Below are 6000 nucleotides of genomic sequence, written 5' to 3'. Positions count from 1 at the left end.
GAAGGCCTGGACTCCCCTGTCTTCTTTGCGTGTTTCTCCCCAGTAGACATAAATGCAGGCTCCTTGTGGAAAAATTAGTCCTGAAGGCAGAGTTCATTTCTAGTCATGGAAGTAAAGAGCAAAGGACGACAGCTGGAGGAGTTGGAGCCTAAGAAAATGGATCTTTGTGAAAAATTAGAGCATCAGATGCAAAGGGCAAAAATGACAACATTGTGTAAAGGACAGAGTGGTATAAATATTGATATTTTGCAATAAAACTATTGCTTCATCCTTCTAAGTATTTCCATTGGAAGCCAAATCTCATAGCTGTTTAATGTCTGCTATCCTTTTAGGTAATAACAGGTTTTTCTTAAGAGTAGGGCTGTCATTCCCTTTTCTCCATGAATCATCTCTTGTTTTTTTGGTGGTGGTACTTGGGATTCAACCCTGGGATGCTCTACCACGGAACTGTACCGTTCTTTCCTTTTTAAAATTTTGAAGCTGGGTCTTGCTAAGTTACCCAGGTTGGACTTGTTCTTGTGATCCTCCTGCCTCAGCTTCCTGAGAGAGTAACCAGAAAGGTGAAGCATCTGCAACATTGCTCACACACTGTGTCCTTGTCCCCAGAGCCTCTGCCACCACCCCTGCTAGGCCACCAAGTACAAGTCGAGGAGTGGTGGTCTTGGGGTGCTGCTCCTTGCCCTGCCTCCCTCCTCTCCAGCCCCACCTCTTCACCCCCCCACTTCCTCTCCTTGAAATCGCCCCAAACTAAGCCTTGAATGTTATTTGCATAAAAACCATTACAAAAGGGGCAAGAATGACATTTCTTCAGGGCCCCCGCCAGCTTTTGACAAATGGAGCTGTTTTCAGGGAGAACAAACTGCTCCTGTTACATTAAAGTTTCACAGCAGGCACTCGGTATTTGCACCGGGCCCCCAAATATAGCAGAGGATTGAAACAAATGAATTCCCTTCTCAAACCACTAAAATGAAAGGACAGCTGCAAATTAGGTTTGAAATGGACATCCCTGTCCTCAGATTTCACTGTGACAAGTGAATTAGTCCCCAGGTAGAACGCAAACCTGCATTGTTTTCATAGAGGTAAAGAAGAGTAATAAATAAAGGCAGCAGCTCTCTGTGGCCCCACACTGCGGCCCCCATCCCCCTTTTAAACAGAGGCCTGTGCTTCTTTGCTGAGCTTATTAAGGTGCAATAAGAACTTAGAAGCTCTTTTAAACACCCGAGTCCTTGGGTTTATTAATTTTTAATTTTCTTTCACTTAAAAATTGTCTCTTAACTCTTCCATTATAGTGGTTCCCAGGGATGGCTTGGAAAGGAACGCTTTTGTCCCCTTCTACTCTTGGCTCTCACATGCTATCATATACAATGCTAAGAAAAGTACACGTGCAAGTAAACCAAAACAGTCTGCAAGAAATTTTTTGCCACTATGTATGCGGGGGGCATACACCCCAAGTAGAAAGAGTGATACTCTGTAATCTCAGCCTTACAACCAGGGTCCTAACCTCTCCCCCGTCACTCTGAGTCCACATCAATCAGAAAGGTCCTGTAGCTGATGCCATGATAACAGTCCCATTTCATTCTTTTTTTTTTTTACACATCAACATTCATTTTTAAATGTAACACTGGGAATTGCATCCAGATCTTCACCTCTGCTGGCAAACACTCTACCACTGAGCTCTATCCCCAGCTCTCTTTTTTTAAAGGAAATTTTTATTTTGAACCAGGGTCCGAGTTCCCCTGGCTGGACTTGAGCTAGTGATCCCATCTCCTCAGGCTCCCTATTTCAATTTCTTTTGCAAAATGGACCGTGGGTCTAGGTGTCCCTTGCAGGCACTATACCCTACGTGGACGTAGCCATCATCTTTTGGCACCAGTGGATACTGGACAACAGAATCTTTCTACAGAGATGGTAGAAACAAGACCAGGCCAAGGGGTGCAAGCGCGCCCATTCTTACACAGGCACAACCTAGAGTGGGGCACACAGCTCAAGGAGTTGGCACTGATCGAGAAGGGCCAAGCTGCTCTCAGAACAAAGACAGCAGCAAGCTTTTACTGATTGCTGGGAAATGGGCTAAAGTCTGGTATTTTCCATTGGTCAGGGGCACAGTTCCAGACAATATTTCTTCTTGTGACAGTCTTGGACCACCAGGTGGTCACTGTCATTTGTCCTAGAGGATGCAGAATTTTTGTGTAGCTGGTGCCATCACCCTGTACAAATCACCCCAGCCTTGTGGCTCCAGGCCCTGTAATGGTGTGCAAGGACTTCAGGCATTTGGTAGATTAGGTTTAATGGCTTCCAAAGAAGCACAAAGGTAGGTGCAAAAGAGAAGGGAGAGAGAAAGAAAAGAAAACACAAACCAGCTCCAGTTTGGGCAGTGCACCAAATTAAACCTTTATTGTCTTGGACATTTAAAAATGATCATCGTGATCTCCATGCAGGGCCAAGGAGAAATATGATCTAAGGGTTAAGACAGCAAAGCAGACAGACACAAGACCAAGCTTTTATCTTTTTCCCATCAGACATACGCAGGCCAAGTGAAGAGTCAGTGTTTCAGTGAAAGTATCCTTTGGTTCCCAGAGACATAACCTAGGTGACCGGAATCATAACCCACGTGTCCAAAAGTGTTATCAACAGCAAAGGCTACTGCCAAGACAATAAGGAACTGCCCAGCCTCGTGGTCTCCAAAATGAATGATAAACTGGCTAAGTGCGACTGAGGCCAGAGGGCTTATTTAACTTTCTCCTGGGTAATAACTTCTTTTCACACAGACATTGTGCTTCGTGGCTTTATCAGTCTCATAATGGGTGTTTAAAAAAAAAAAAAAAAGAGCACCAGGGTAGAGAAGCAACACACTGTACCACAAAGGGCACTAGTTTACTGCACCCAGGGCTTATTTTGTCATCCTTGCCTCTGCCCCATGGTGGTGGTCCCTACTCTCTCGAGGTCTCACAGGACCAGCGTCCACCATGCAGCATAGCACAGAGCCCTGTACACCCAGGACGCTTCTGTCTGAAGGGACAAGGGACACAGTTTCCATACACACTCATCAGGGAGAACATGCTCCCTGAACCCCCCTCCTAACTTGGAGGAGGAAAACTGGCATCCTCTTATCTGTGCTGCCATGCAGGAGCGACCCAAGTTTCTATCATTCCTCCTTCCAAAAATAGTGTTATATCCGTATCTAAGACCTGCCTATAAAAAATATTCGGGACCACTAATGCTTTCACAGTATAGGATAAACATTTTCCAAAAAGAAATAAATGATTGCTTTCCTTCTACTTTACATAACGCAGTGCCAGTATCCTCTTACCTGGCACAGAGAGCAGGCCTCCTAAGTATTCACCTAGCCAACCAGTGAATGAACCGGTGAGTGGTAGGGGCCAGGCAGGTCCTCTCCTGTTACATCCGTGCCCTGCTTGGAGCGCTGGCTGTGCTTTGCTGTGGGGCCAGGGGGCCCCAGTCTGGGTGCGGACTCTGCAGACGGCTCTGTCAGCCTTAATGAGACCGAGTGCCATGGACAGGGGGCCTTTGGAACATGCACATTATGGAGACGTGGGCCTCAGAGCTGCTGTGTCCATTGCTAGCTGTCCCGGGGTTGTGCCAGTCTAGGGAGGGGTGCTGGAAGGGCAGAGAAGCACGATGACACTGTCTGGGGTTTGGAACTCAGTACAGGATTGAACTACTGGGCAACCAGAAAGAAGGGAGAGTCCGGCTTGCTGTCTGTTGGAGACACGTGGGTTGCGCAAATAAAATTAAGGTGTTGCTTTGCTTTGACTGTGTCCCCCACAATTCACTAGGACTGGGAGGCGAGGCCTAGAGTGGGAAGTATTTGGTCACAAGGGCTGCACCTCAGTGGTTAATGCTGCTATGAAAGGGAAAAAAAGAGTGGATTCACTCTCTTCTGCTTTTTTGCCCTCCTGCCAAATGGAGACCAGTGTTCTTTTGGTGAAGAGTTCAGTGTGCAAGGTGATGGGCATGTTTTCTCCTGCCGGTCCTCAGCCCTGCTGGCACCTTGACCCCGGTTTCCTGACCTTCACAGCTGTGAGAAATAAATCGCTGTTCTTTTTCTGTAGATGCCGGGGGACACAGACACCTAGAATGGTTTCATTTTTATTAGTGTTAATGCTTTAATTTATTGACTCAAATTTTGTTTTAAAACAATAAAATTTATTGCCTGCTCAAATGTATTACCTGCCCGTGTTGGGAAGCGGGCGCTCTACCTACAGGATCCTCAAACATCAAGGATAAGAAAAGGAAACCCAGGAAAAAATACTGCATCTTATGGGTGCCAATGCCAAAATGACACTCATCACACCCTCTCGCAGGTCACTGGCTAAAGTGGCAGTCACACAGCCACCCTTCACCTTCCCCGGGAGGGAGAAGTTCAATTCTACTACACACCTGACTTCCCTGCCTGCTCTTTACATGAACCTGGCCAAGCCATTCTTTTCCCAGGACCTTGCTTTCCTTGTTTGCTAAATGAAAACCAAAATACAGTGACCTTCTGCTCAGAGGGTTGTTCTGAGAACCAAATGTGAGAATATACAAAAGCGTTAGCTATCATGATGCTCTCATCTACCCCTAGATATTGTAGAGTTATCTATACATTGTGTTGAACACTAATAACTTCCTGAATGTCCAATGCTAGTAGAAATTCATGATCTGCCTGAAAATTTTCCACTTCATCCCATAATCGTACACACACCCCAACATGTACAAGTCATCATTTCATCCCATTCCCATGAAAAGTTTACACCAGTTTTATTGCTTTTGGCTCAAGGACACCTAACAGTTACAGGTAATAACGGTGGGTTCCTGTTTGTCATTTGTTCATGTGAGCGACAGAGAACAGGCTGCTGTCTTGGCAGCTCTTGCCCATGTGCCCATTGGCCCTTGGCAATGTGACGTCAGTGACCACATATGAATCCGGGGCTCAGGTGCTCGAGCAGTGGCCTGAAAAGCCAGAGTCCAGATATCAGGAGACAGAGAGCAGTGTGAGCCAGGATCAAAAGAGGCACTTGGGGGGCTGGGGATTTAGCTCAGTGGTTCTGCCACCTGCCGCGCAAGTGTAAGGTCTGGAGTTCAATCCTGGGTACCTAAAAAAACAATAAAACAAAAAAAAACAGAACAGAAAACAAAAAAGAGGCACTTGGGATGTTCTGGGGAGTTGGAGCTGAAGAGTGACGAAAGGATTTGGCAGAAGCCGTGCTCTGGATGGAGAGACTTGTGGAAGATACTGTGGTCAAAGGGAGGGCAGAGGTCAGGGAAGGTGAGGCCCAGGTACCAAAGGTTACCAGAGGACTTCAGGCTGACTCTGTAGGATGACACATCTGGAAGGATACAAGAGAGAAAGAACAGCTATTTCTACCTGTCCATTGCTCACCCACCCCCGGGACCAGGACTCTGGGCTTGCTCTGGGAACCATGTCTCTCCTGGTCTCTGTGGTGCACCGGCATGACCATGTGACTCAGGATTGGCCAATCAGATACTTGTGCCTCTGGTGGCCCCGTGATTGGTACAGGGTTGGTATGTGACCCAGTCAGAGCCAGACACAACCAACCCTGGGCCTGTGCTAGGGGGGCAGGAAGAAGAGGTCTGCTGAGGAACGTAGGAGGGAAGATGACAGATGGAAGATGGAGGCTTCTGGAGCCACCATGGGGTCTGGATAAGGGCACTATTGTGAAGAAAAAAATAATTTGCTGAGCAGAAAAGAAAAGGAGAGTAAGTCCTAGTTCCTGGATTTAGACATGTTCAAAAACAGCTCTTTATCACTGACCTTTCCTTGGTAGGAGGAGCCAGTACATCCCTTTGTTTAAACCAGTTGACATAGGTTTTCTTCACAGCCAAAGATCTCCTAAAAGATGTCTCTTTGAAGAATTGGTGTTCTTTCCTCTACAGTGAGCAAGCAGCATAGTCACCCTGAACAGATTTGACAGATGTTTATGGCCTAACTAGGATCAATTCTGTTGAATGCTCCAAAATCACATTCTAATTCAATTT

Source organism: Fukomys damarensis, unplaced genomic scaffold, assembly GCF_012274545.1.
Source record: "Fukomys damarensis isolate Sample0158 unplaced genomic scaffold, DMR_v1.0_HiC HiC_scaffold_22, whole genome shotgun sequence".
NCBI lineage: Eukaryota > Metazoa > Chordata > Mammalia > Rodentia > Bathyergidae > Fukomys > Fukomys damarensis.
Note: the sequence above shows the minus strand (reverse complement) of the source record.